The 20,524-nt window shown below is 32.5% G+C and overlaps 1 protein-coding gene across 1 annotated transcript in view; it reads left to right on the forward strand.

Moving 5' to 3' along the window:
• The window catches only part of LOC133177182 (low-density lipoprotein receptor-related protein 1B-like), a 32,491-nt gene that overhangs the window by 4,756 nt on the left and 7,211 nt on the right, over positions 1-20,524 (forward strand). The window lies entirely within an intron of this gene.

Genomic DNA, 20,524 nt, shown 5'->3' on the forward strand with positions numbered 1-20,524 from the left:
TTATGGTTTAACGATACAGCATATACATATTGTTGACATAAAGACCTCTGACAAGAAATAGAATGGAAAGTGAAAAGCCGACAATATTGTTTTGTTGCAATGAACATTGCTTCTTTTTGTAATTTCTTAACAATTTCTTAACAAGAATGAAAATAATGAGTTCAAATTGTGTTGTTCATATGCATTTTAAAAGAAGCAAAAGAAAAGAAAAAACAATTTTATGTGTGAAATTACGTACATGTATTTAAAATTAACTTAAAATGATCCCAATATTCCAGAAAACAAACATATGTGATAACTTCAGAATTATTTTAAGAATACGGCGATTAAACTCATACCTTTCTTCACTGACAAACTGGGAAATGCCAAAAACGCATATAAAAACGATTAAAGGACGTTTTAAGTAATCCTTAAAATCTGACTTCACAATTCTAAAAAAAAACCATTTCCTGTTTCATATTTGGATGTTTTACTGACTATAGACGATAAAGGCAAACTTACAACTAAATTGTATTACAAACAAGATGACTTCATCTTTTCCATCGTTACCTTCACTATTCATATAGTAATACCACAATATCACCTTCATATAGTGTTTATATCTCACAATTTATTCGATACTCATAAGCATTCTCCAAGTAGATTAATTTTTATTTAAATAAAGGCAGGTTACTGATAAATAAGTTGATGTTACAGGGATTTCATTGATCTGGTTTAAAGTCAGCATTTCAGAAATATGTTGGCTGACGTATTTCATACCAATTGTTTTTGTTTTTATTACTGAACCTGACTTTGGAATGCTGCGTCTACCTGATCTATACATAGGGCTCATGGCGGATGTGACCAGTCAAGAGGGGATGCTTACTCCTCCTAAGCACCTGATACCACCTGGAAATATCCAGGTGTTCGTGTTTTTTGTCCTGCTTGCAAATTTGTTTGTTTGATTTTTGAGACCGATCACAGTTCGTTATCTTCATCTTGTCATTTCCCCTAAACTTTTATTCAGATCGAGATAACGATCTTGTAGCTATGAAATTAATTTTTTTAAAGAAAAATCGAATGACACATGTATCTAAACAAACACCAATTTTAATTTTTTATTTTTTAAACACTCAAACTCCCGCGGAAAATAAACATTACTTGTACTTTTTAGTTATAAAAATTGCTAAAAGATCACGAGGCAGTAAGTTAACAAATGACTACAGTACAGTTTTTCAGACGTAGAATCATAATAACAGCTAAAGGCAATTGCGCTATATTAGAATAGCATAATCCCGAGTTTATAATTATTATTATTATTATTATTAGGGTCTTCCGTCTCCAACGGAAGACCCTTCTATTATTCTATTGTTTCTTTTTCACTTTTATTATTAGGGTCTTCCGTCTTCAGCGGAAGACTCTTCTATTATTCTTATGTTTCTTTTTCAAGCTTTTTATTATTAGGGTCTTCCGTCTTCTGCGGAAGACCCTTCTATTATTCTATTGTTGATTTTTCACTTTTTAAGGTCTTCCGTCTCAACGGAAGACCTTCTTATTATTCTGTTGTTTCTTTTCAACTTTTATTATTATTATTATTATTACCGATTTTGTGCACGCGATTTCTCGTAAATGCATGGATGGATTTTCATGAAACTTTCAGCAATGATGGCAAATTACATGAACTGAAGGCTTTTTTTTAATTTTGATTATGTCACTTCCGGTCGCGAGTTATACCTGATTTTCTTTTTTTAAATTGAAATTTTGTCTGTGCCTCTTTTCAAAAACGGTTGAAGATAGAGTCATGGAACTTTCTGGGATAATAGACCATGATCTGTAGATTTGTCTCCGGTGTTTCGTTTTTTTCCGGCGTCACTTCCAATGTCCAACGGAAGTAGTTTAAAAATATGCAATTTTTAATTTTTTTTCATTTTTAAATGTTTATAACATTGACATATACAGTGTTTCATGTCATTTCATTTCCACCGGAAGTTGTACTTCTAAACCGGAAGTTGTGCAGAAATTCGTAGAACGTAAAGAATTTTTTTTTTAAATGACCTTGACCTTTGACCTTGACCCAAAGGTCATCAAAAATCGGACGGAAGACCCACTCGTTGCTCGCAACGAGATCTTATCTAGTTATTATTATTATGGAGAACATCATACAATGTGTTTTGAAATCTCTCAAAGGTCAAATAGAGTGAAATTTAAACGATTTAAATTTTTCAAAAAATTTAAATTAAATCCAAATGTTAATACAAAGACTATCTCTGTATTTTAAAAGATGGAGAACATCATACAATGTGTTTTAAAATCTCTCAAAGGTCAAATAGGGTGAAATTTACACGATTTAAATTTTTCAAAAAATTTAAATTGAATCCAAATTTTGAAAAAAGGACTATCTCTGTATTTTGAAAGATGGAGAACATCATACAATGTGTTTTAAAATCTCTCAAAGGTCAAATAGGGTGAAATTTAAACGATTTAAATTTTTCAAAAAATTTAAATTCCTTCCACAAACCTAAAAACGCAACAAATGATGTTCTCTTCCTTCAAAATATGGAAGTTGGCTTTTATTTAATATTTCATTGCAATTTAAATTTTTTGAAAAAATTAAATCGTTTAAATCTCACTGTAATTGACCTTTGAGAGGTTCCAAAACACATTGTATGATGTTCTCCATCTTTCAAAACACAGAGACAGTCTTTGTTTTAACATTTGGAAGCAATTTAAATTTTTTGAAAAATTTAAATCGTTTAAATCTCACTCTATTTGACCTTTGAGAGATTTCAAAACACGTTGTATGATGTTCTCCATCTCTCAAAATATACAGATAGTCCTTGTTTTAACGTTTGGATTCAATTTAAATTTTTTGAAAAATTTAAATCGTTTAAATTTCACTCTATTTGACCTTTGAGAGATTTCAAAACACATCATATGATATTCTCCATCTTTCAAGATATAGAAAAAGTCCTTGTTTTACCATTTGAATTCAAATTAATTTTTTTGAAAAATTTAAATTGTTTAAATCTTACTCTATTTGACTTTTAAAAGATTTCAAAACACATTGTATGATGTTCTCCGTCTTTCAAAATACAGAGATAGTCCTTATTTTAACTTTTGGAAGCAATTTAAATTTTTTGAAAAATTTAATTCCTTTAAATCTCACTCTATTTGACCTTTCAGAGATTTCACACAATATTGTATGATGTTCTCCATCTTTCAAAATACAGAGATAGTCCTTTTTTCAAAATTTGGATTCAATTTGATTTTTTTGAAAAATTCAAATCGTTTAAATTCCACTCTATTTGACCTTTGAGAGATTTCAAAACACATTGTATGATGTTCTCCATCTTTCAAAATGTAGAGATAGTCCTTGATTTTACCATTTGGATTCAATTCAAATTTTTGAAAAATTTAAATCGTTTAAATCTCACTCTAATTGACCTTTGAGAGGTTTCAAAACACATTGTATGATGTTCTCCATCTTTCAAAATACAGAGACAGTCTTTGTTTTAACATTTGGAAGCAATTTAAATTTTTTGAAAAATTTAAATCGTTTAAATCTCACTCTATTTGACCTTTGAGAGATTTCAAAACACATTGTATGATGTTCTCCATCTCTCAAAATATACAGATAGTCCTTGTTTTAACGTTTGGATTCAATTTAATTTTTTTGAAAAATTTAAATCGTTTTAATTTCACTCTATTTGACCTTTGAGAGATTTCAAAACACATCATATGATATTCTCCATCTTTCAAGATATAGAAATAGTCCTTGTTTTACCATTTGAATTCAATTTAAATTTTTTGAAAAATTTAAATTGTTTAAATCTTACTCTATTTGACTTTTAAAAGATTTCAAAACACATTGTATGATGTTCTCCATCTTTCAAAATACAGAGATAGTCATTATTTTAACTTTTGGATTCAATTCGAATTTTTTGAAAAATTTAAATCGTTTAAATTCCACTCTATTTGACCTTTGAGAGATTTCAAAACACATTGTATGATGTTCTGCATCTTTCAAAATGTAGAGATAGTACTTGATTTTACCATTTGGATTCAATTTAAATTTTTGAAAAATTTAAATCGTTTAAATCTCACTCTATTTAATCTTTCAGTGATTTCAAAACACATTGTATGATGTTCTCCATCTTTCAAAATACACAGATAGTCCTTGTTTTTACATTTGGATTCAATTAAAAATTTTTGAAAAATTTAAATCATTTAAATTTCACTCTATTTGACCTTTGAAAGATTTCAAAACACATTGTATGATGTTCTCCATCTCCCAAAATACAGAGATAGTCCTTGTTTTAACATTTGGATTTAATTTAAATTTTTTGAAAAATTTAAATCGTTTAAATCTCTTTCTATTTGACCTTTGAGTGATTTCAAAACACATTGTATGATGTTCTCCATCTTTCAAAATACAGTGATAGTCCTTGTTTTAACAATCAAAATCACATCTCATCGATATCGGACGGAAGACCCACTCGTTGCTCGCAACGAGATCGGATCTAGTTATTATTATTTTTATTCTTTTTTCTTCTTACAAAATTTGTGCAGACGATTTCTCGGAGATGGCTCGTTCGATTTTATTCAAATTTTCACGGTAGATGCGTTGACATCTGAAGTTAATTCCGCCAAATCTATAAAGGGATATCTACTTCCGGTCGAAAGTTATCGCCCTTTTATCAAAATTTAGAGGACCTCCTTGTCTGCTATGGAACTCAAAAACGGCTTAAGATAGAGCGTTGAAATTTTCAGTGATGATAGAGGACATGTTGCCATTTTGCACCTGGGTTTGGATATTTTCCGGAAGTGCCTAGTATGGAAGCTCGGTAGGGGTCAAAATTTAGGACACGAATCATGAGTGAATTTTTGAGACATTTTGTATCATATCTCTTAAAGTATAATTATTTTGTAAAAACATACTGAACAATATTTGTGCAGAATGACAAAATCTTCAATATGATATCAAGAAAAAAGGGCTGACTTATCATATTAGGGGCCGAGAGGGGCCAAAAGTATTAAATCAATAACTCTTTAACGATCAATATTTTGTATACATTACTGAAACAAAAATGTTTATCTTAACAATTTACAACCATATATTATGATATATACATCATATGTTACATAATTAAGGTCCATAAGGGGCCAGAATGCGAAATCTTTGGCACTCTATATCTCGAAAGTGGGAAATATTTTGATAAACAATATTGAATAAAAGATGTTCAAAATAATGTTCTAAACAATATCTAACCTTTCGATTTTTGCTAAACGTCCCCATTAAGGAGTTAAAGGGCTGGCCCCTAAATATATCTTTTGCATATAGCTCGGAAACGAAAAAGAATTTCTGAATAGTTGTTGAACAAAAAGTGTTTAAAATCATGAGAGCTTTAAAGTGATATGAAGAAAAAGGGGCTGGCCCCTCTAAATAAGGGCTGAGAGGGGCCGAAAGTCTTTGAACAATAACTCTTTAACGATCAATATTTTGTAATGCATTACTGAAGCAAAAATGTTCATCTTAACAATTTACAACTATATATTATGATATTCACATCATATGTTACATAATTAGGGGCCATAAGGGGCCAGAATGCTAAATCTTTGACGCTTTATATCTCAAAAGTGGGAAATATTTTGATAAGCAATATTGAACAAAAGATGTTCAAAATAATGTTCTAAACAATATGCAACCTTTCATATTCTGCTCAACGTCCCCATTAAGGAGTTGAAGGGCCGGCCCCTAAATACTTCCTTTGCAAATATCTCAGAAACGAAGAAAAATTTCTGAGTAGTTGTTGAACAAAAAATGTTCAAAATCATGAGAGCGTTAAAGTGATATGAAGAAAAAGGGGCTGGCCCCTCAAAATAGGGGCTGAGAGGGGCCGAAAGTCTTTGAACAATAACTCTTTAACGATCAATATTTTATAATGGATTACTGAAGCAAAAATGTTCATCTCAATAAATTACAACTATGTATTATGATATTCACATCATATGTTACATAATTAGGGGCCATAAGGGGCCAGAATGCTAAATCTTTGACGCTTTATATCTCAAAAGTGGGAAATATTTTGATAAGCAATATTGAACAAAAGATGTTCAAAATAATGTTCTAAACAATATGCAACCTTTTGATTTTTGCTAAACGTCCCCATTTAGGAGTTGAAGGGCTGGCCCCTAAATACTTCCTTTGCAAATATCTCAGAAACGAAAAAGAATTTCTGAGTAGTTGTTGAACAAAAAATGTTCAAAATCATGAGAGCTTTAAAGTGATATGAAGAAAAAGGGGCTGGCCCTTCAAAATAGGGGCTGAGAGGGGCCGAAAGTCTTTGAGCAATAACTCTTTAACGATCAATATTTTGTAATGCATTACTGAAGCAAAAATGTTTATCTCAACAATTCACAATTTTATATTATGATATTCACATCATATTTACATAATTAGGGGCCGAAAGGGGCCAGAATGCTAAATCTTTGACGCTTTATATCTCAAAAGTGGGAAATATTTTGATAACCAATATTGAACAAAAGATGTTCAAAATAATGTTCTAAACAATATGCAACCTTTCATATTCTGCTAAACGTCCCCATTAAGGAGTTGAAGGGCCGGCCCCTAAATACTTCCTTTGCAAATATCTCAGAAACGAAGAAAAATTTCTGAGTAGTTGTTGAACAAAAAATGTTCAAAATCATGAGAGCGTTAAAGTTATATGAAGAAAAAGGGGCTGGCCCCTCAAAATAGGGGCTGAGAGGGGCCGAAAGTCTTTGAACAATAACTCTTTAACGATCAATATTTTGTAATGCATTACTGAAGCAAAAATGTTTATCTCAACAATTCACAACTATATGTTATGATATTCACATCATATTTACATAATTAGGGGCCATAAGGGGCCAGAATGCTAAATCTTTGACGCTTTATATCTCAAAAGTGGGAAATATTTTGATAAGCAATATTGAACAAAAGTTATTCAAAATAATGTTCTAAACAATATGCAACCTTTTGATTTTTGCTAAACGTCCCCATTAAGGAGTTGAAGGGCCGGCCCTTTTTTGAAAAATTCTTGAACAGAAAGTGTTCAAAATCATGAGAACTTGAAGGTGATATCAAGGAAAAGGGTCTGACCCATTAAATAAGGGGCTGAGAGGGGCCGAAAGTATACAATCAATAACTCTTTAATGATCAATATTTTGTAATATATAACTGAAGCGAAATAGTACATCTTCACACACTTTATCTAAATAACATGATGTTGATATCATATATTACACAGTAAGGGGTCTTTAGGGGGCCAGATTGCATAATCTATGTCTCAATATATCTCCTAAAGGAAGAATATTTTGATAAACAGTCTTGAACAAAAGACGATCAAAATAATATTCTGACCAATATGCACTCTTTCAATTTTTGCTAGACGTCCCCATTTAGGACTTGAAGGGCCGGCCTTTAATATTTCTTTTGCATATATCCCAAAACAAAAAAGAATTTCTGACTAGTTGTTGAACAAAAAGTGTTCAAAATCATGAGAGCTTTAAAATGATATCAAGAAAAAGGGGCTGACCTCTCACATTAGGGGCCAAGAAGGGGCGAAAGTCTTTAATCTATATTCCTTTAATGTTCAATATTTTGTAAAACATTATTAAAGCAAAATTGTTCGTCTTAACAATTTATTTATATCATTATATTTGAACGAAAATCTCAGTCAAATTCTTATCTCATCTTATCAAAAATCGGACGGAAGACCCACTCGTTGCTCGCAACGAGATCTCATCTAGTTATTATTATTCTTTTTTTCTGCACAAATTTTGTGCAGACGATTTCTCGAAGATGGATTGATGGATTTGCTTCAGATTTTCAGGATTGTTGCTAGGTTATCTGAAGCTAATTCCGGCTAAATGATTTTTTGAAATTCACTTCCGGTCGGAAGTTATCGCCCTTTTATCAAAATTTAGAGGACCTCCTTGTCTGCGATGGAACTCAAAAACGGCGTAAGATAGAGCGCTGAAATTTTCAGTGATGATAGAGGACATGTTTTCCGGAAGTGCCTAGTATGGAAGCTCGGTAGGGGTCGAAATTTAGGACACGAATCATGAATGAATTTTTGAGACATTTTGTATCATATCTTTTAAAGTATAATTATTTTGTAAAAACATACTGAACAATATTTGTGCAGAATGACAAGATCTTTAATCTGATATCAAGAAAAAAGGGCTGACTTATCATATTAGGGGCCGAGAGGGGCCAAAAGTATTAAATCAATAACTCTTTAACGATCAATATTTTGGTATACATTACTGAAGCAAAAATGTTTATCCTAATAATTTACAACTATATATTATGATATATACATCATTTGTTACATAATTAAGGGCCATAAGGGGCCAGAAGGCCAAATCTTTGGCACTCTATATCTCGAAAGTGGGAAATATTTTGATAAGCAATATTGTATAAAAGATGTTCAAAATAATGTTCTAAACAATATTTAACCTTTCGATTTTTGCTAAACGTCCCCATTAAGGAGTTGAAGGGCTGGCCCCTAAATATATCTTTTGCATATAGCTCGGAATCGAAAAAGAATTTCTGAATAGTTGTTGAACAAAAAGTGTTCAAAATCTTAAGAGCTTTAAAGTGGTATGAAGAAAAAGGGGCTGGTCCCCCAAAATAGGGGCCGAGAGGGGCCGAAAGTCTTTAAACGATAATTCTTTAACGATCAATATTTTGTAATGCATTACTGAAGCAAAAATGTTTATCTCAACAATTTACAACTATACATTATGATATTCACATCATATGTTACATAATTAGGGGTCATAAGGGGCCAGAATGCTAAATCTTTGACGCTTTATATCTCAAAAGTGGGAAATATTTTGATAAGCAATATTGAACAAAAGGTGTCCAAAATAATGTTCTTAACAAGATGCAACCTTTCATTTTTCGCTAAACGTTCCCATTAAGGAGTTGAAGGGCCGGCCCCTAAATACTTCTTTTGTAAATATCTCAGAAACGAAAAAGAATTTCTGACTAGTTGTTGAATAAAAAGTGTTCAAAATCATAAGAGCTTTAAAGTAATATGAAGAAAAAGGGGTAGGACCTTCACAATAGCGGCTGAGAGGGGCCGAAAGTCTTTGAACAATAACTCTTTAACGATCAATATTTTGTATTGCATTACTGAAGCAAAAATGTTCATCTCAACAATTTACAAGTATATCTTATGATATTCACATCATATGTTACATAACTAGGGTCCATAAGAGGCCAGAATGCTAAATCTTTGACGCTTTATATCTCAAAAGTGGGAAATATTTTGATTAGCAATATTGAACAAAAGATGTCCAAAATAATGTTCTAAACAGGATGCAACCTTTCATTTTTTGCTTAACGTTCCCATTAAGGAGTTGAAGGGCCTCGAATATCTCAGAAACGAAAAAGTATTTCTGACTAGTTGTTGAACAAAAAGTGTAAAAAAAATCATGAGAGCTTTAAGGTGATATCAAGGAAAAGGGTCTGACCCCTTAAATAAGGGGCCGAGAGGGGCCGAAAGTATACAATCAATAACTCTTTAATGATCAATATTTTGTAATATATTACTGAGGCGAAATAGTTCATCTTCACACACTTTATCTAAATAACATGATGTTGGAATCATATGTTACGCAATAAGGGGTCTTTAGGGGGCCAGATTGCATAATCTTTGGCGCAATATGTCTCGAAAAGGAAGAATATTTTGATAAACAGTATTGAACAAAAGACGTTCAAAATAATATTCTGAACAATATGCACTCTTTGAATTTTTGCTAGACGTCCCCATTCAGGACTTGAAGGGCCGGCCCTTAATATTTCTTTTGCATATATCCCGAAAACAAAAAAGAATTTCTGAATATTTGTTGAACAAAAAGTGTTCAAAATCATGAGAGCTTTAAGATGATATCAAGAAAAAGGGGCTGACCTCTCACATTAGGGGCCAAGAAGAACCGAAAGTCTTTAATCTATAACCCTTTAATGATCAATATTTTGTTAAACATTATTAAAGCAAAATTGTTCGTCTTAACAATTTATTTATATCATTATATTCGAACGAAAATCTCAGTCAAATTCTTATCTCATCTAATCAAAAATCGGACGGAAGACCCACTCGTTGCTCGCAACGAGATCTCATCTAGTTATTATTATTATTCTTTTTTTCTGCACAAAATTTGTGCAGACGATTTCTCGAAGATGGATTGATGGATTTGCTTCAAATTTTCAGGATTGTTGCTAGGTTATCTGAAGCTAATTCCGCCTAAATGATTTTTTGAAATTCACTTCCGGTCGGAAGTTATCGCCCTTTTATCAAAATTTAGAGGACCTCCTTGTCTGCGATGGAACTCAAAAACGGCGTAAGATAGAGCGCTGAAATTTTCAGTGATGATAGAGGACATGTTGCCATTTTGCACCTGGGTTTGGATATTTTCCGGAAGTGCCTAGTATGGAAGCTCGGTAGGGGTCGAAATTTAGGACACGAATCATGAGTGAATTTTTTAAACATTTTGTATCATATCTTTTAAAGTATAATTATTTTGTAAAAACATACTGAACAATATTTGTGCAGAATGATAAGATCTTTAATATGATATCAGGAAAAAAGGGCTGACTCATCATATTAAGGGCTGAGAGGGGCTAAAACTTCTAAATCAATAACTCTTTAACGATCAATATTTTGTAATGCATTACTGAAGCAAAAATGTTTATCTGAACAATTTACAACTATATAGTATGATTTTCACATCAATTGTTACATAATTAGGGGCCATAAGGGGCCAGAATGCTTAATCTTTGACGCTTTATATCTCAAAAGTGGGAAATATTTTGATAAGCAATATTGAACAAAAGATGTTCAAAAAAATGTTCTAAACAATATGCAACCTTTCATTTTTTGCTAAAAGTCCCCATTAAGGAGTTGAAGGACCGGCCCCTAAATATATCCTTTGCATATATTTTGGAAACGAAAAAGAATTTTTGAATAGTTGTTGAACAAAAAGTGTTCAAAATCATGAGAGCTTTAAGGTGATATCAATGAAAAGGGTCTGACCCCTTAAATAAAGGGCCGAGAGGGCCAAAAGTATACAATCAATAACTCTTTAATGATCAATATTTTGTAATATATTACTGAAGCGAAATAGTTCATCTTCACACACTTTATCTAAATAACATGATGTTGATATCATATCTTACGCAATAAGGGGTCTTTAGGGGGCCAGATTGCATAATCTTTGGCGCAATATATCTTGAAAAGGAAGAATATTTTGATAAACAGTATTGAACAAAAGACGTTCAAAATAATATTCTGAACAATATGCATTCTTTTAATTTTTGCTAGTTGTCCCCATTTAGGACTTGAAGGGCCACCCCTTAATATTTCTTTTGCATATATCCCGAAAACAAAAAAAAAAAGAATTTCTGAATAGTTGTTGAACAAAAAGTGTTCAAAATCATGAGAGCTTTAAGATGATATCAAGAAAAAGGGGCTGACCTCTCACATTAGGGGCCAAGAAGGGCCGAAGGTCTTTAATCTATAACCCTTTAATGATCAATATTTTGTTAAACATTACGGTATTAAAGCAAAATTGTTCGTCTTAACAATTTATTTATATCATTATATTTGAACGAAAATCTCAGTCAAATTCTGATCTCATATGATCAGAAATCGGACGGAAGACCCACTCGTTGCTCGCAACGAGATCTCATCTAGTTATTATTCTTTTTTTTTTTTCCTTACCGATTTTGTGCAGAAGATTTCTCGGAGATCTCTCAATCGATTTGCTTCAAATTTTCAGGGTTAATGCGTTGCTATCTGAAGTTTATAACGCCGCTTCAGTTTTTGAAAAATCACTTCCGGTCAGAAGTTATCGCCCTTTGATCGATTTTTACATAGACCTTGTGTCTGCACAAAAACTCAAGAACGACAAATGCTAGAGTGTTGAAACTTTCAGTGGTGATAGAGGACATGCTCTAGATGTGCACCTTGGCTTTCAAATTTTCCGGAAGTGCGAAGTATGGAAGCTCGATAGGGGTCGAAATTTAGGACGTGATATATGAGTGAATTTTAGAGACATTTCTTATAATAACATTTTAAATAGAAGTATTTTGTTAAAACATATTCAACAAAAAGTCTTCAAAATCAGAAGACCTTTTATTTGATATCAAGAAAAAGGGGCTGACCCCTCAAATTAGGGGCCTGGAAGGGCCAAAAATCTTTCATCTATAACTTTCTAATGATGAATATTTTGTTATAAATTATTGAAGCAAAAATTTTTATCTTAACATTCTGCAACTATATATTATAAAAGTTTGATCATATGTTACGTAATAAGGGGCCATAAGGGGCTAGAATGCTAAATCTTTGACACATTATATCTCGAAAAGGGGAAATATTTTGATAAGCAATATTGAACAAAAGATGTTCAGAATAATGTTTTAAACAATATACACCCTTTTAATTTTTGCAAGACATTCCCATTAAGGACTTGGAGGGCTGGCCCCTAAATATTGTTATTCTATATATCTCCTAAACGAAAGGAAATTTCTGAATAGTTGTAGAACAAAAAGTCTTCAAAATCACAAGACCTTTTGTTTGATATCAAGAAAAAGGGGCTGACCCCTCAAATTAGGGGCCTGGAAGGGCCAAAAATCTTTCATCTATAACTTTCTAATGATCAATATTTTGTTATAAATTACTGAAGCAAAAATTTTTATCTTAACATTCTGCAACTATATATTATAAAAGTTTGATCATATGTTACGCAATAAGGGGCCATAAGGGGCTAGAATGCTAAATCTTTGACACATTATATCTCGAAAAGGGGGAAATATTTTGATAAGCAATGTTGAACAAAAGATGTTCAGAATAATGTTTTAAACAATATACACCCTTTTAATTTTTGCAAGACATCCCCATTAAGGACTTGAAGGGCTGGCCCCTAAATATTGTTATTCTATATATCTCTTAAACGAAAGGAAATTTCTGAATAGTTGTTGAACAAAAAGTCTTCAAAATCACAAGACCTTTTATTTGATATCAAGAAAAAGGAGCTGACCCCTCAAATTAGGGGCTCAGAAGGGCCAAAAGTCTTTCATCTATAATATTTTAATGATGAATATTTTGTTATAAATTACTGAAGCAAAAATGTTTATCTTAACATTCTGCAACTATATATTATAAAATTATGATCATATGTTACGTAATAAGGGGCCAGAATGCTAAATCTTTGACACATTATATCTCGAAAAGGGGAAATATTTTGATAAGCAATATTGAACAAAAGATGTTCAGAATAATGTTCTAAACAATATACACCCTTTTAATTTTTGCAAGACATCCCCATTAAGGACTTGGAGGGCTGGCCTCTAAATATTGTTATTCTATATATCTCTTTAACGAAAAGAAATTTCTGAATAGTTGTAGAATAAAAAGTCTTCAAAATCACAAGACCTTTTATTTGATATCAAGAAAAGTGGCTGACCCCTCAAATTAGGGGCTCAGAAGGGCCAAAAGTCTTTCATCTATAACTCTTTAATGATGAATATTTTGTTATAAGTTACTGAAGCAAAAACGTTCATCTTAAAATTCTGCAATTAAATATGATATAATTTTGATCATATATTACGTAATAAGGGGCCAGAATGCTAAATCTTTGACATCTCGAACAAGGGGAAATATTTTGATAAGCAATAATGAACAAAAGATGCTCAGAATAATGTTCTAAACAATATGCATCCTTTCACTTTTTACAGACGAATATCTCAGTCACGATCTTGACTAATCTTATCCAAAATCAGACGGAAGACCCACTGGTTGCTCGCAACGAGAACCATCTAGTTTCTATTATTATTCTTTTTTTTCTTACCGATTTTGTGCACGCGATTTCTCGAAAACGGCTCGATGGATTTCCATGAAACTTTCAGGACTTATGTAATATCAGTTGAACCTTATGCATTTTTTTCTTTTTTGATGACGTCACTTCCGGTCTGGAGATATTGTCGATTTAATGATTTTTGAAAGGTCGGGTTGTCCGGACATTTTCTCATGAATGGCTCTAGATAGAACCATGTAACATTCAGGTATGATAGACCTATGTCTGCAGATATGCGTAAGGCATTTCATTTTTACCGGAAATGCCGCACTTCGGCGCTCGCTATGGTCTGAAAAAAGGCATATCGAAAACTTCAAATTTTTCAACGCTTTTTTTTACAATAGCTTTTTACCTGTAAATATTTTGTTAAAACATATAGAACAAAAGTTGTGTAGAATGTTACGATCTTTCAGAGGATATCAACAATTAGGGCTTGACCCTTAAAATTAGGGAGCTAGAGGGGCCAAAAATGTTTTCCTGATATCTCAAAAAGTATTGAGAATTTGTATAACATCCTAGAAGCAAAGTTGTTCAAAATGACAAGTAGCAGCTAAGGAGATCATTAAAAGTCGTCAAAATGACATCACTTCCGGTCACACCGAGAGTAATGCTAAATGGCTTATTTTTGCACATATGACCGTAGAGGTCTCTCGATCTCGATCTCATCTTCTTGAAATTTAGACGGAAGACTTATTAGTTGCTTTGCAACAAGCTCGTCTAGTTATTTTTTTTTTTTTTTCCTTACCGATTTTGTGCAGAAGATTTCTCGGAGATCGCTCGATCGATTTGCTTCAAATTTTCAGGGGTAATGCGTTGCTATCTGAAGTTTATAACGGCATTTCAGTTTTTGAAAAATCACTTCCGGTCGGAAGTTATCGCCCTTTGATCGATTTTTAGATGGACTTCGTGTCTGCACAAAAACTCAAGAACGACAAGTGCTAGAGTGTTGAAACTTTCAGTGGTGATAGAGGACATGTTCTAGATGTGCACCTTGGTTTTCAAATTTTCCGGAAGTGCGAAGTATGGAAGCTCGGTAGGGGTCGAAATTTAGGACGTGATTTATGAGTGAATTTTAGAGACATTTCTTATAATAACATTTTAAATAGAAGTATTTTGTTATAACATGTTGAACAAAAAGTCTTCAAAATCACAAGACCTTTTATTTGTTATGAAGAAAAAGGGACTGACCCCTCAAATTAGGGGCTCAGAAGGGCCAAAAGTCTTTCATCTATATTTTTTAATGATCAATATTTTGTTATAAATTACTGAAGCAAAAATGTTTATCTTAACATTCTGCAACTATATATTATAAAATGGTGATCATATGTTACGTAATAAGGGGCCATAAGGGGCCAGAATGCTAAATCTTTGACATTTTGTATCTCGAAAAGGGGAAATATTTTTATAAGCAATATTGAACAAAAGATGTTCAGAATAATGTTCTTAACTATATACACCCTTTTAATTTTTTGCAAGACATTCCTATTAAGGACTTGGAGGGCTGGCCCCTAAATATTTTTATTCTATATATCTCCAAAACAAAAGGAAATTTCTGAATAGTTGTTGAACAAAAAGTCTTCAAAATCACAAGACCTTTTATTTGATATCAAGAAAAAGGGGCTGACCTCTCAAATTAGGGGCCTGGAAGGGCCAAAAGTCTTTCATCTATAATTTTTTAATGATCAATATTTCGTTATAAATTACTGAAGCAAAAATGTTTATCTTAACATTCTGCAACTATATATTATAAAATGGTGATCATATGTTACGTAATAAGGGGCCATAAGGGGCCAGAATGCTAAATCTTTGACACTTTATATCTCGAAAAGGGGAAATATTTTTATAAGCAATATTGAACAAAAGATGTTCAGAATAATGTTCTTAACTATATACACCCTTTTAATTTTTGCAAGACATCCCCATTAAGGACTTGAAGGGCTGGCCCCTAAATATTGTTATTCTATATATCTCTTAAACGAAAGGAAATTTCTGAATAGTTGTTGAACAAAAAGTCTTCAAAATCACAAGACCTTTCATTTGATATCAAGAAAAAGGGGCTGGCCCCTCAAATTAGGGGCTCAGAAGGGCCAAAAGTCTTTCATCTATAACTTTTTAATGATCAATATTTTGTTATAAATTACTGAAGAAAAAATGTTCATCTTAACATTCTGTAACTATATATTATAAAACTTTGATCATATGTTCAAAATAATGGGCCAAAATGGGCCAGATTGCCAAATCTTTGACACCTCGAACAAGGGGAAATATTTTGATAAGCAACATTGATCAAAAGATGCTCAGAATAATGTTTTAAACAATATGCATCCTTTCACTTTTTATAGTCGAATATCTCAGTCAAGCTAGGTCTTGACTAATCTTATCCAAAATCAGACGGAAGACCCACTCGTTGCTCGCAACGAGAGCCATCTAGTTAGGGTCTTCCGTCTGCAACGGAAGACCCTTCTATTATTGTATTGTTTCTTTTTCACTTTTATTAGGGTCTTCCGTCTCCAACGGAAGACCCTTCTATTATTGTATTGTTTCTTTTTCACTTTTATTAGGGTCTTCCGTCTTCAGCGGAAGACCCTTCTATTATTCTTATGTTTCTTTTTCACTTTTATTATTATTCTTCTTTTTTTTCTCCTTACCGATTTTGTGCAGAAGATTTCTCGGAGATGGCTCGGTCGATTTACTTCAAATTTTCAGAGTTTATGTCTTATCATCTGAAGTTTGTACCGGCATTTCAAAATTTGAAAAATCACTTCCGGTCGGAAGTTATCGCCCTTTTATTAAAATTCAGAGGACCTCCTTGTCTGCAATGGAACTCAAAAATGGCTTAAGCTAGAGCGCTGAAATTTTCAGTGATGATAGAGGACATGTAGCCATTATGCACCTGGGTTTAGATATTTTCCGGAAGTGCCTAGTATGGAGGCTCGGTAGGGATCGAAATTTAGGACACGAATCATGAATGAATTTTTGAGACATTTTGTGTCATATCTTTTAAAGTATAATAATTTTGTTAAAACATATTGAACAAAATTTGTGCAGAATGACAAGATCTGTAACATGATATCAAGAAAAAAGCGCTGGTTTATCACATTAGGGGCCAATAGGGGCCAAAAGTCTGAAATCGATAACTCTTAAACAAGCATTATTTTGGTATACATTACTGAAGCAAAAATATTTATCTTAACAATTTACAACTATATATTATGATTTTTACGTCGTATGGCAAATAATAAGGGGCCACAAGGGGCCAGAATGCTAAATCTTTGACGCTTTATATCTCGAAAAGAGGAAACATTTTGAAAAGCAATATTGAACAAAAGTTGTTTAGAATGATGGTTTCAACAATGTGCATCCTTTAAATTTTTCCTAAACAGTCCCTATAAGGACTTAAAGGGACGGCCCCTAAATATTTCAAGTTCACATATCTCGAAAACGAAACGAAACTTCTGAATACTTGTTGAACAAAAAGTCTTCAGAATTACAAGATCTTTCATGTGATATCAAGAAAAAGGGGCTGACCCCTCAAATTAGGGGCTCAGAGGGGCCAAAAGTCTTTCATCTATAACTCCTTAACGTTAAATATTTTGATATTAATTATTGAAGCAAAAATTTTCATTTTCACAATCTGCAACTATATATCTTAAAATTTTCATCAAATATTACATAATTAGGGGCCATAAGGGACCAGAATGCTTAATCTTTGACGCTTTATATCTCGAAAAGGGGAAATATTTTGAAAAGCAATATTGAACAAAAGTTGTTTAGAATGATGTTCTCAACAATGTGCATCCTTTGAATTTTTCCTAAACAGCCCCTATAAGGACTTTAAGGGACGGCCCCTAAATATTTCAAGTCCACATATCTCGAAAGCGAAACGAAACTTCTGAATATTTGTTGAACAAAAAGTCTTCAGAATTACAAGATCTTTCATGTGATATCAAGAAAAAGGGGCTGACCCCTCAAATTAGGGGCTCAGAGGGGCCAAAAGTCTTTCATCTATGACTCCTTATCGTTAAATATTTTGATATTAATTATTGAAGCAAAAATTTTCATCTTCGCAATCTGCAACTATATATCTTAAAATTTTCATCAAATATTCCGTGATAAGGGGCCACAAGGGGCCAGAATGCTTAATCTTTGACGCTTTATATCTTGAAAGAAGGGAATATTTTGAAAAGCAATATTGAACAAAAGATGTTTCGAATGATGTTCTCAACAATGTGCATCCTTTGAATTTTTCCTAAACAGTCCCTATAAGGACTTAAAGGGACGGCCCCTAAATATTTCAAGTCTACATGTCTCGAAAACGAAACGAAACTTCTGAATACTTGTTGAACAGAAAGTCTTCAGAATTACAAGACCTTTCATGTGATATCAAGAAAAAAGGGGTGACCTCTCAAATTAGGGGCTCAGAGGGGCCAAAAGTCTTTCATATTTAACTCCTTAACGTTAAGTATTTTGATATTAATTATTGAAACAAAAATGTTCATCTTCACATTCTGCAACTATATATCTGAAAGTTTTCTTCAAATATTACGTAATTAGGGACCATAAGGGGCCAGAATGTTTAATCTTTGACGCTTTATATCTCGAATGAATATTTCAAGTCTACATGTCTCGAAAACGAAACGAAACTTCTGAATAGTTGTTGAACAAGAAGTGTCTTCAGAATTACAAGATCTTTCATGTGATATCAAGAAAAAGGGGCTGACCCCTCGAATTAGGGGCTCAGAGGGGCCAAAAGTCTTTTATCTATAACCCTTTTACAGTAATGTTCATCTTCACGATCTGCTACTATATTTTAAAATCTTCATCAAACATTGCGTTTTTAGGTGTCATAATGATCAGAATTTTGTTAAACATAACTGAAGGAAATTGTACGTTTTCACTATTTATATATTTATGAACGAAAATCTCAGTCAAATTCGTATCTCATCTTATCAAAAATCGGACGGAAGACCCACTCGTTGCTCGCAACGAGATCGCATCTAGTTATTATTAGGGTCTTCCGTCTCCAACGGAAGACCCTTCTATTATTCTATTGTTTCTTTTTCACTATTATTATTATTATTTTTTTCTGTCCAAATTTTGTGCAGACGATTTCTCAGAGATGGTTGGATGGATTCACTTGAAATTTTCAGAGATGATGTATCATGATGTAAACCTAATACATTTTCTTTAATTTTTGGAAATTCACTTCCGGTCGGAAGTTATCGCCCTTTAATCGAATTCTTAGTGACCATTTTGTCTACACAAAAACTCAAAAATGACAAAAGCTAGAGCGCTGAAATTTTCAGTGATAATAGAGGACATGTTCTAGTTGTGCACCTCAGTTTTCAAATTTTCTGGAAGTGCCTAGTATGGAAGCTCGGTAGGGGTCAAAATTTAGGACATGAATCAGGAGTGAATTTTCGAGACATTTTTTATCATATCTTCAAAACTATAAATATTTTCTTAAAACATATTGAACAGAAATTGTGTAGAATAATAAGATCTTTTTTATGATATCAAGAAAAAAGGGCTGACTCATCACATTAGGGGCCAAGAGGGGCCAAAAGTCTTAAATCCATAAATCTTAATCAATCAATATTTTGATATACAGTACTAAAGCAAAAATGTTTATCTGAACAATCTACAACTATATATTATGATAAAAATCTCATATGTTACATAATTAGGGGCCATAAGGGTCCAGAATACTAAATCTTTGACGCTTTATATCTCGAAAATTGGAAATATTTTGATAAGCAATATTGAGCAAAAGATGTTCAAAATAATGTTCTAAACAATATGCAACGTTTCATTTTTCTCTAAACGTCCCCATTAAGGAATTAAAGGCCGGCCCCTAAATATTTCTTTTGCATATATCTCGGAAACGAAAAAAAAATTCTGAATAGTTGTTCAACAAAAAGTGTTCAAAATCATAAGAGCTTTAAGGTGATATCAAGAAAAAGGGAATTGCCCCTCAAAATAAGGGCTGATAGGGGCCGAAAGTCTTTCATCAATAACTCTTAAACGAATAATATTTTGTAATACATTACTAAGGCAGAATAGATCATCTTCACACTCCTTAACTATATAACGTTGTTGGCATCATATGTTACGTTATAAGGGGACAATAGGGGCCAGAATGCTAAATCTTTGACGTTATTAGTGGACATTAGGGGCCAGAATGCTAAATCTTTTACGCTTTATATCTCGAAAGTTGGAAATACCTTGATAAGCAATATTGAATAAAAGATGTTCACAATAACGTTTTGAACAATATGTTACCTTTCAATTTTTGCTAAACGTTCCCATTAAGGAGTTGAAGGGCCGGCCCCTATGATTTCTTCTGCAGATATCTCGGAAACGAAAAAAAAATTAGAATAGTTGTTGAACAAAAAGTGTTCAAAATCATGAGAGCTGTAAGAAGATATCAAGAAAATAGGGCTGGCCCCTCAAAATAGGGACCAAGACGGGCCGAAAATCTATAATCTATAATCTTTAATGATCAACATTTTGTTATAGATTACTGAAGCAAAATTGTTCATCTTAACAATTTATTTGTATCATTATATTTGAACGAAAGTCTCAGTCAAATTTTTATCTCATCTTATCAAAAATCGGACGGAAGACCCACTCGTTGCTC

This window comes from Saccostrea echinata, unplaced genomic scaffold (genome assembly GCF_033153115.1).
Source record: "Saccostrea echinata isolate AGI-Se365-2 ecotype Australia unplaced genomic scaffold, CSIRO_AGI_Sech_v1 ptg000089l, whole genome shotgun sequence".
In the NCBI taxonomy this organism is placed as follows: Eukaryota; Metazoa; Mollusca; class Bivalvia; order Ostreida; family Ostreidae; genus Saccostrea; species Saccostrea echinata.